The sequence below is a fragment of the Tribolium madens genome, unplaced genomic scaffold (assembly GCF_015345945.1).
Source record: "Tribolium madens isolate multiple individuals breed KSU strain unplaced genomic scaffold, Tmad_KSU_1.1 Scaffold_19;HRSCAF=116;Tcas5.2_LG9, whole genome shotgun sequence".
In the NCBI taxonomy this organism is placed as follows: domain Eukaryota; kingdom Metazoa; phylum Arthropoda; class Insecta; order Coleoptera; family Tenebrionidae; genus Tribolium; species Tribolium madens.
In genome coordinates, this window is record NW_025400983.1 from 13,271,883 (window position 1) to 13,284,148 (window position 12,266).

Here is a 12,266-nt window from a genome sequence, read left to right on the forward strand (position 1 = left end):
ATGGCATCCGATCCCGATATTCGGTCTATCCATAGTGAGGCGATTTCATTACATGGCTGGAAGCGTTTTACAACTGATGCGTAATATTACACCGAATGAATGAATGACGCGAGTGAAAGGTACCTATCGGCCGCATTAGCAATGCAAGGTAGACGCGAGGCAGTCGACAGGTGTACCAACGCAGATGCTATAACCCTGGGGGTCGCTTCCTAGTGCCCGGCGGCCAGCGGTCCATAAACTCACGCGGGTGTAGGAACACTATTGATTTTTGCGGAGCTGGAGCAGTATAGTCGGTGCGGGCACGCCAGGCCGGGTGTGACACTGAGAGCATGAGCCGGCGTTTGAGACAATGCCTCAGCCCCAGGGGCACAACGCATTTCTACCACCTTTTTTAAAATCATAACGCACTAAACATCACGCGATTGATCCTGAAAGCTACCGCGTCGACGTCACGCGGAAACAATACCAACATAAAATCGACTTAATGACATAATAGCCGTTATTATATCTAATAATAATTTATAGCAGTTGCAGCCTTGCCGAAAATAAATAAGGGTGCTTACAACACAAATGAATAAGAAATACACCTTTTTCTGGGTCAGCATTTTAACATGCAACGCTACACCCAATGAATTTCTCGAATAAAGCTGACTTTGCGCGCTAAATTTTGATTTTATGAGAGCTTTTTAGAAAATGTCACAATTTATCGCACTGTTACATGTTTAGCCATCGAATTTTATAACTTTACAAGTTCTGATTGATGGTAAACCCAATTTCAAAACAATTTAATTATTGTAAGTATACTCATCAAACTCTATGTAAACGCATAAAACTAACCAAATATTAATTTAATTGGTTCACGAATTAATGCAACAGAACATGTGTTTATTCCATAATAACAAAATCAGGTTGAAATACAAGTACCTACAATCAGGGCCGCGCCAACCCTGGTGCCAGAGGTGCACCGCACCCGGACGGCAGGTCAAGGGGGCGGCACAAAGATTTTGTCTAAAAATTTGGTAATTACAAAATACATCAACTATGGTTTCAAAGCCGTAAAGCTATAGTTGGCATCCGCGAATAATTTTTTTTTATGGAGAGTTTGTAAAATTTTTAGAGAAATTGATCCTTACAATAAAAATCTATACAAAAAAATCAGTTCATTTACATTTACTGTTTCGACAGTCATTTGACACGATATCTTAGCGAAAATTAATGTTGTTAGCAAAATATTGCAAATACGTATTATTAGCATTACTACCTACATACATACGTAGAGCATTTGCAAAATTTAAATAAATATTTAGAAACAAATAGATCAGAGAGAGAATTTGACGAAGTAACTCCAAAAGAAATAGCTGCAGGTTTAGAGACTGAGCCAAGCTTTCCAGAAGCTTCCACCATTAGAAAGAGGTAAAAAAAGAGAATTTTTGTTTATAAACATGGTGATAAACCAATTTTAGTTCTCGTTAAAATCATTTTTTATTTTTCAGATACCGCGATTGTGTCGTTAAATGAAAGGTTCAATTTAATAAAAGAATATGTATAATGACACTTTTAACTTTCTTTATATCAGGATTTCAATTATTATGATAAAAATACCCGAATAAAATATTGCACAGATTTACAAGTAAAACTAATAACTGACGGAAATAAAAAAGAACATTAAGGCGGTAGATTTAATGGATGAATTAGAGGTAATTGCAACAAGTAATATAACCACCCCACTTCAAATACTGGAATATAGTACAAAAATGAATTAATCGACAATTTTCCTAATACTGCCAACGCGTTTTGTTAACCTTGCCGGTAACGGTGGCTGAAGGTGAACGAAGCTTTTCTAAATTAAATTTGATAAAAAATTATTTAAGATCATCAATRAGCCAAGAACGGTTGAACAATTTGACAATTATTTCAATCGAAACCAAAGTTTGCAAGGAACTGAGTATTTCTAGTAGAGTAGATATTATAACAGATTTTGCAAATATAAAATCATTAAAATCTCCCCATTATACTTTTTTCTACTTTTAGTTTTTTTTTTTTGCAAATACGAGTATTGTACCTACGTAGATATTTTTTTGTTATGTACTATTTTGTTTAGTGTCGGCTGCTTAGGTGATTAAATTTGTTAATTTTTATTTTTAAATTTTATGTATTTTTTGTATCGAACGTTATTTACAAATGAAGAATTATTGACTATTGTCAATTAAGTGTTTCACTTTATTTTATTCTGCAATCACTTAGGTTCTTCATATATTGTCAAGGGGGCGGCACAGTATAAACTGCACTCAGGCGTCGGTGGTACCCAGCGCGGCCCTGCCTACAATCTCTACCAAAATTGACTGCCTGATTTTCCTGATGAATTTACACGTTTCATAGATTTTAAATCTTTCTATACAGATTAAGAAATAATGTGCAAATACATTAATAAATGGAAGAAAATTAATAGTGACTTCCTAAACAAGATCGATGACTAAACAGTAACAACATAAATGTGGATATTTTATACAGCTTACAGAAGCAACTTCTAAGCTTTTAGCTCAGATTATCACAAAAACAGTAATTTTTCTAATTTCTACACAATATTGTATAATTACACAAATCTAATTTACCTACTGTCTTTACCAAACCAATAACGACGTCTTCTTCGTAATTAATTGATAAACCTTGTTTGAAAAAAAAATACTAGATAGTGCAAACGATTTATACGTTTCTAAATCTAATTTCATTAACTTTCAGTGGGTATGAAGACCAAAATTATGTTTCATGTCTAAAGCAACACTGACCATCATAATGGCAAAATCGACACTATTACCTTTCCCAACTTAGATAAAGCTAAGTATAGTCTCAAAAATAACACCATTTAAAAACATAATTATACTAGTTATTTACTTGCCGAGGTATTCACTTTCACATAACAAAAAAAAAAGAAAATATTCAAGAAACGAATGAAGTTGCTATAAAAGAACTATGTACTTGAAATCTGGGTCTTTTTGGGTTAAACCGCGTCAACTTAAAAAACGTGCCATAATCTCCCTTTTCTTGTCTTGAAGATGCCCCGGCTTACAAGAGCAAGTCTAACCCAAAAAGACCCAGATTTCAACCTGGCTCTGGTCGCGAAAGCCTACGTTCCCATACATTAAACTATGTATTTATGTAACAACATTTTCATAAGAACAAATTCCTACATTATTCTAACTAAGAAACGTGTTTTAAAGCGTCTAAACATTTTTTCAATTTCATTGTTTTCAAAATTTTGAATAATTTTGGTAAGTAGTTTTTCCTACAAATTACAAGTATTCAAAAAAGTATCGCTTTTGAGTGACTCCTGATTACATGATTACGAAAAAAGATGGTGGAGGACCTAGAGTTTTTTTTACAAAAAGAAACATTAAATTATGAAAACTTATTGCAATGTATAAAAAACGTACAAAACATCATGCTCATATGTTCAAACGGATTTAACTCTCGCTACACCTACCTCTCTTTTAAATTTGAAACATATTCACTGATAAGAAGCATATGTGTGATTTTCAACAATCCAGACTGTGAGAATGTTTATTGACAAGACAAATGACACACTTATTATTACTGTTATAAAATAATACATGATTGTTGTTTTTGAACAATAATGAACACGAACTTTGCTATTTTCTATAAAAATAAATTCTAGTGCAGTTTTACGGAAACAGAAAAGAAAATAAAAACCGTTTACAAAAATAAAAATGTTATGCAACATATTCTTTTAATTTTTCAATAAAGTGTAAGTTGTGAAGTTTTATGAATAAATAAACTAAAGTTAGCACTTTGATTTTGGGACAGTATTCGAACAAATAAATTACAATTTATCTCTTTACTACCTGTTCACTGAAATTAGCTACCGCTGGACTTTGATTAAACCGTTTGTTTATTTAATTGTAGATCAATTTACAATTTAAATAATTTATTTTGATAAGTCCAGATAAAACGTTGATTAACTTTTAACTTTAATATACTTACCATATCGATCAGAGTAATTTATCCTGAAAGAATCTAAGGGATTTTTCATGCTTGCTTAAACAAGCTTTTGGAAGCCAAAAAAATTAAAATCGTGTTTGTTGAGGACTTACGTCATTTTAAATTGCGATTTTAAGGCCAAAAGGGTGTTTATGAAGTCGTAAATTAAATAATCTGTAACTGTGTAAACGAGAAATTCATATGCCTTTATTTCAAACACTAGCTGTTGCCCGCGGCTTCGCTCGCGTGGTAGTTTGAGATCCACAACTATTTCAAAACGCAGAGGGGCTAAGAAACTTACTAACAAAATATAGCAACACATAATTTATTATGAACTTCGAAGTAAAATAAAAACTCCATCTTTTATAACTTATTTAAAAACCGTAAAATTTTAAGTCTTATTTCATGGATATTACTTAACAATGACAAATTTTGATACATATTTTCATTCCATGTTTAATTATACATATTTATACAAACTTTTATCCTTTATTTGACCCCCTTAGGGATAGAATTCTCCAAAATCTTGAAACAAGTGCTATCTTGTTTTTTTGAACACCCAAATACCAATTTTCATAGATTTAACTTAAAAAAAACACGGATATTTTACGAAGTTTTACCCTTGTTCAACCCTCTTGAGGGTGAAATTTCCAAAAATCCTGAAACAGGTATTACTTGATTTTTAATCGAAAGCCTAAATACAAATTTTCAAGAATTTAACTTTATAAAGGACATATTTTAATACAAATTGTCATCCCTGTTTAACCCCCTAGAAGGTGGAATTTTCAAAAATCCTAAAACACGTGGTTCTTCATTTTTAACCGAAAGCCCAAATCCCAATTTTCATAAATATAACTTCAAAAATGACGAATTTATAAATATTTATACAAATTTTCATCCCTTGTTTGACCCCTTTGGGGATGAAATTTTCCGAAATCCTAAAACACGTGTTTTTTTGTTTTTAACTGAGAGCCCAAATACCAATTTTCATAAATTTAACTTTAAAAAAAATACAAATATTTTACAACCTTTTACCCTTGTTCAACCCCCTTGAAGGTGAAATTTCCAAAAATGGTAAAATACGTATTTTTTATTTTTAACCGAAAGCCTAAGTACCAATTTTCATGGCTATAGCTTTAAAACTTCGAATTCACCGCCCCATTTAACCCCTTAGGGGTTGATTTTCCAAAAATCCTTTCTTATTTATTACGTTATAAAAAGTATCTACTGTAAAAATTTGAAATTTCTGTCTCCAGCGGTTTAGGCTGTGGGTTGATAGGTCAGTCAGGACAAGCCTCTTTATATACCAGGTGAATAAAAAGTATGGAACCAAACGTTTTTTGCATAAACTATTAATTTTTTGGAAAAACTAATTGATGAACGATAAAGTACTTTAAAGATGTGATGTTTTATCAAGAATAAAATTTTTCGAAATTTTCTTTTGTTTTTGAGTTCTACAAAAAAATTTATTTTTTTTAAATAGTAACCCACTATAAAACTATTTTCTCATAAAGGTTATGATCTAAGGATTACAACTATCTACTTCATATTTAATTTAAAGAAAAAAATTTTTTTTCATAAATTGCAATTTTGACTAAAAAAAATCGCATAACTCATAAATTAGACAAAATTTCGTTCTCAAAATACGATCACATTTTTTATATTACGTTAATTTATATTAATTATTATTTTCTGAAGACAAATGATTTAAAAAAAACCGCTTGGTTCCATACTTTATATTCACCCTGTATATAAATTGTACAAAAATTATTCGAACCAAGTCATATTTTCTTCGCACACGTTTAGTTTGTGCAAAACAGTGATAATTACAGTTAGTTCATTAAATCATGATTTCAATAAAGTATTCTCTATTCTACAAAATAGAATGTTACCGCAAAAAAAATTTGAAGAACGAATGAAAAAAAAACATACGGAGTAACAATAATTACATGATTTCTTATTCGTTGTGGAATGTAAACAGAGCTTTCATTTCAATAAAATAGACAGTTCTGCCCTTTTAATTTAATCTCCGTTGTACATTATCATCATAACGATTTGCTCTCATCTTTTTAATAGAAGCATGTAAAACGAAGTAAAAAAAGCCTGCGATGGCAAGTTTCCAGGAAAGTCAGGAACAATGATTACAATGGTATGTTTATGTATCGTTTAATTAATAGGCATCTGAAAAAATAAATAAACTTTTTAACCTAAAAGACGGCAATAAAATGTATGTGTTTCTGCAACTGTCGGCTAAATCGTATTTTTAAAAACGAGATATTGTTTATTTATACAAGCATTATGTGTATAAAATTAGAGTCTAATTGTCATACAAGAGAATATTATACAAACGAACATGTTGTTCTCACTTATGCAGTATAAATGTGTAAGTGTAGGAGAGTCCCATAATGAAACTTTTATTACATACATACGAGCCCTTTTAACAGCCCTTCTAACTCACAACATTCCCTATTTACGTAAAATAACAAATTTTTACGGTTACCTTTACAGTCAACTAAGTAGATAATTGAAATAACACAATTGCTTTTGTGGGTGTAATAATTAATCTTAATTGTTTTTGCATGAAGAAATGTGGAAGGCTTTTGATGATAAAATGCTTATAATTCATTGCACGTATGTGCGACATTGTTTCGTGCATTACTTTAAATTTAAAGCATGCGGAGATTCAAACATATGAACGAAACTTTTATCTTTGTGGAAGATCAAAAGTTGGATAAAACGTGAATTTACTTCTAAATATTTCTGTTCTTGCATCATGCACGACTCATTAGTTTAAAGCATTGGCTCTCCTTGAATGAACAACAACATACATAATCTTAGACGTGTTTCTACAAAATATGTACTAAAGCAAAGTTTTTCACATTTTTTATATTCATCATTCTGAAATATACAATAATAAAAAAGATTAAACAAAGCGGTAGCGGTGTAAAATAATAGCCAACACAAAACAAATCTATTTGCGATAGCGAATACAACAAAAGTCTTTTATTAAAAATATCTGAGGTAATTTATTTAGTATTCCTTCTACGTTGCAAAAGTCGTCCGTCCAACTTGTGCTAAGTAATTATTACGTTTTTGATTTGTGAGACAAAATATGTTCAAAGATAAACAAGTTTTAGAAGTTGTCAAAGAATTACTTGCACTTTAACAAGTTTTTCCCCACTGTTTAGATGCAACTCTTTATGAAACTTGAATTTATTTCTGACCATGAGGTTAGGAAATAATTATTTCTAACATGGGTTCTTGTTTGCCAACAAAAACTTCAACCTTTTAACACTCGAATTCTTACTAAATACCCAGGAGAAAAAGTTATTCAGATTTTATATAAATTCTCACTAATTGTTTATATTACGCTTAGGTGCACGCCTAGATTTAAATTGTGACTCATGTTAGTCTTCCATCTCTTTAATAATACCCATATGTTCTTCAGAAAGTTTTCTCATCTTATTTTCATTCCAACAGATGCACTATTAGAGATGGTTTATATACATTAACCAGATTTCAAAATGTATTTTGCATAGCTGTATTAAAACTTTGTCGAGGTCATAAATACCTTTGCATTATTAGCCAAACTAGTTAAATTCTGAAAAGAGTTGGCAACTCGACCCTAGAGACTCATCGATCCACTAAAATGGGGCCGTGAATCAAGACGGTCAATTAAAATATTATTTTAGATGTGCAACTTGGCAAAACTAATTAAAAAGTTTTTCTCTTCGTTTTTGGATGATCCATTCGAATTTCTGCCACCACATGCATTTAGATTTTAAGATGCTAACTTGACTGAATAATTTTTTTTAATTAAATTGTCTTAAAGTAATGAAAAAATCTTCAACAAAAGCATTATTTTTTTTGTAAAACTTAGTGTAATTAGAACTAATCTCTCCATTTGATTAATCAGGAAGTCAGTCTATTTCTGCTCTGAGTGTATTACGCCTGTACTCAAGCTTAATAAATTAATGCATGTGATGATAAATTATATAAACGTTGCATTTCAGATTTTGAGTTGCCTTTCACGGTAAGTTCACCTGATTAGCACAATAAAGAATTGACTTGTGGTAATTAAAACTTTCTATTGGTATTGTGACAAACTGTAAGTTTCTATTATTGTGTTCTATTTACTTTTTGTTTGAGAACTAGTCGCAAACTCTTGCTTTGGAAATCGAAGCACTACGTAATCATAACTTAAAAAAATAACTCAACGAGTGTTGTTTACAATTTATTTAACCGTTTGAAGGTCGGCATTGGCTCTCCAGGACCTATTTTCAGCTGCTAGTCTTGCTTCGAGTACGCACCACCTACTCTTTTACACAAATATGGAGGCACGTGCTGCATCTCTTCATTACACAAATCATCCTTCCACTCAATTCAGACGACTAATTTAAATCTAAGTTTAGTGAAACCAGCTTCAGCCAGTTAAATAATAATCAACTCTATGACAAGGCTTTTCTGCTCGTTACTACCACAACTTTTTGCAAGCAGCTAGGGATTGCTAAATAATTTTTTGGAAGATAATAAGGTCCGTTACACTAATTTATTCACTTTAACTTTAATGCACTTGCAATTTCCTCTTTTGCATTATCTTGTTGTAGCGCAACATTCTCAATGATTCATTATTTCAACATCGGTTTCGTCTACAGCGTGAAGCCGCTGCGAGTTGCTAAGAAAGTGTTGAACAAAAGTGTTGCCCAAGCTCAAGAACCAACATTTTAATGGAATTGCAAACTACACACATTTGACTTGCTACACTTCCTTTAAAATATTAATAACTGAGAACTTACCTTTTTATATAAGATGTCTAAAAATACTTCAAACTTGTTCAACTATTTTTGAAATATTGTTCCTTCTCTTTTAATGTAATTTTAACTGTCCTGCTCCTTTGTCACTCGTAAAGTATAATGGAAAAACTACCTATGGTTAGATAGCGGTTAATACAAAGTAAAGAAATATTCTTTCAGATTCACAAATGAATGACCATGAATTAATGAAAGTTTTCTATCAAAATTTAAAATTCAACTATCACTCATTAAGCTATTACAGAATCGTAACATTTTCATAACAATTTTAACATACAGTGTTTAACAATTTTAACACACAGTGTTTAACAATTTTAACACACAGTGTTGTTATAGATAAACTAAAATGTGTATGTACATTTGTAAGTGGAAAAAATAACAAGTTGATAGGTATTCTAAGTTGATAGGTATCTACTAGGTCATTGTACTAATAATGCTTTAAATATTTATCTCCATTCTTATTGTTTTCTTCATTTATTTATTTACAAAACGAGTAGAAGAATCAAATGCATGCTATTACGTCATTTTTAATAGTTTTCTTTAAGTAAAATTGTATATTCTCCCAATGTTTGAAAATTAAACCTTAAGGTTCTAATAGTTCTTGACAATATACCTACTAGTATTTTGCAATTAGATACCAACTGACAAAAATGTATTTTTTTAAAGCGACACAATGTAGATACAATGCGCAAGTACTATTTATTAAATTGTCACTTAATTCGAATTATTAGATCAAGTATGTAGTTAAATATAAATAAGTTTCCAGTAGAAACTGCTTTTGCTTTTTAATTGTTTTATTAGGTCGACATTATAACTCAATTCCAATAGACCTTGAAAAGAACTTGTAATTAGACTTAATAGCCAGAGACTTGCAATTACATCAAAAAAGTCTATTTTTTGATATTATTCTGATTACAGCACATCCTGTTCGATAAGTAATACCCACAATCAAGTTTAAAATGGATTAAACAGTTTTTATACGGTTTCAATCCTCTTTCTGCAAATTGTTTATATCACCAAAAATATTCGTTGTACATTATTTTTAGTTTCCACGACACTTTAACAATATTATTTCTTTTTCCGACATCTTTGACAAGCTTGAAAGCAATGTTTCTGCTGTTAATAGAATCCAACAGCACATTCCTACTTGGAATGAAAATGAAAAACTCTGTAATATTCGGGTCATTTATTTAAATGATTGCAAGAAAATTATTATTTAAAGGATGCCCCTGTAAGGGTCTTAAGCGTTTTAGCGGTTCGTTGCAATATTAATAACATCCCGAGCCTTTAATTATCCAGAAGATGGAAAAGGAGCTTATTAGTTAATTAAAATAAAAACGAAAGAGATATGAAAAGAAAACGGATGAAAAAGATAAAGTATTTCGTTCTGAATTTAATCCCAGAAAATATGAGGTGGCAAATAAAACTTAGAACAACAAATCGTACACCGCCTAATTGATACGTGAACATCCTTAATCTTCTTCACAAGCAAATCATCATCATGATTGATCATTTTATTCAAGATGTTAAATTAAAAAAAAGAAACACAGATGTTGGTCTTTATAACTTCATTCTCTGTCGGCGTTGTTGGAATGGTTCCCAATTGTCGAAAAAATATGGTACTGTTATCGTAAACTTGACAATAGGTAATTAAATGCAACCTTATAAATCGTGTAAGGTTTGTGACCGTTTTGTCAACAACGACCGTGAAAAATTACTGTCAGCGAATATGAACATGAAAGACGATCCAGCAGATAAAAACCATTATAAAACATGGATTGACGTTAGTGACCGCGTACCGCCTCGTTGCATGCTTATAATTGCAACAGAATGCAGGAAGAGACTTAAGTAGGGAAGGAAAAACGCATCAGCGACCAAGAACAAAGTGGAGAAGTGTTGTGACCTCAGGAAACTTATTTTGGGTTTGGAAGAATCTCCCACGTTGATGTAACGAGATGAAACTCCCCTTAATATTACACAAAAAAGCCAATATGAGATAGTTTTTGAGTATAAGTACAGGCCTTGACTTGCCAAGACACAATAAAATTAATAACAATAAGCGACTTCACTCATGACATTGACATTAAAATTAAAAATTTGGTTCTTTCCATATAACAATTTTTCAAACGTCCCCCTCCCGCAACAGTAAGCAACGCCCAAAATAAATAAAAGGAAGCCAAAAATAAAGTCAAGATATTTATATCAAAATAATATTTAGAGTAGAAACGCGCCATGTAAATTTTGACCGAAAGAATAAAAAAGACCAATCAAAATTTTCAAAATTTATTTTCCAAAAAAATAAAATAAAATACATCGTCAATTTTCGTCTTTCCAACTCAAAGTGCCTTCCATCGAATGAATGTTGGCCAAGGTTCGGAAGATGCGGACGCCTCATGTTATTTCTGCAAGTGTATAGGCCATCAGAGGTGTACTAACTATCAACCTCCAACCAAATACCACCTAAATTTCAACAAAATGCCGCTTCCACGTGGTATTTGGCTGGCCATTGAAAATCGGTTCAAGATAAGAATTTAAGAATAAACAATTTGTTTAGTTAAAAAGATAATTCGCATATCCGGAGACAATATTAAAATGTGTAACGTAAATTTTTCCATTTTGGTTATAGTACTTCGCAATCACATGTTACTAATTTACTGAATAAATAAGTGTCACGTTTCTGACGTAACGTCATAATATAATGAAAGACTATACGTCACTGGACGGACCTTATTATGATATGTTTACATACATTGGTTTTACTACTGGTATTACTTTAGGTTGATGAAATAGATAATCTCGTCAATATTATAATGTTTTAGCTAAATTGTAAAATGACCGCTTAATGGTGGTCCTAAAAACTTTAATTATCGCTCGAAAGCAATTAATTTTAATGATTACGATGATAACGAGGCCGGCAATTTGTTGTAAACGCAAAGAATGGTTAATTATCGTAAATTTGCATTATCAATTAAAAGACAATAGCAATGTAGAGAAAAAATCCGAACCTTAATTGAGATTTATCATGTCAAACCGACATCAAAATAAATGAAAAAATCGAACTTGTTCATATAATTAACACTAGATGTCGTATAATTAAAATGAGCACGTGTTAAATTGAGGTTACGTAACATTTAAAGTTTTGAAATTAAAATATAATTTTTGGTATAAAGGTATTTTCACGACACTGCTGGTGCCATCTTCAAAGTTTTCCCGGAAGTTTAAGCACGAAAGTCTGCACAAAATCGTGAGACCTCAAGTGACTAACACCTTGCAGTTGGCGTAAATGCAATTAAAATAAAATATTGATGAAGTTTGTGGAGAATTTGTTTTTGTTAGTGTTATTGAACTGGCGCACGTTTTAACGAATGGAAATAGACGTGAACTTTGGAGCTAAATTACAAGTGATCAATGCACATCGTACTAATTTAAGCGTGAACAACAATCAAAACTCATCTAGTA

The 12,266-nt window shown here is 31.3% G+C and overlaps 1 protein-coding gene across 6 annotated transcripts in view; it reads right to left on the reverse strand.

The window, feature by feature from the left end:
* Positions 1–12,266, reverse strand: part of LOC123015952 (RNA-binding protein Musashi homolog Rbp6) — a 301,201-nt gene that overhangs the window by 288,458 nt on the left and 477 nt on the right. The gene's annotated exons all lie outside the window — the stretch shown is intronic.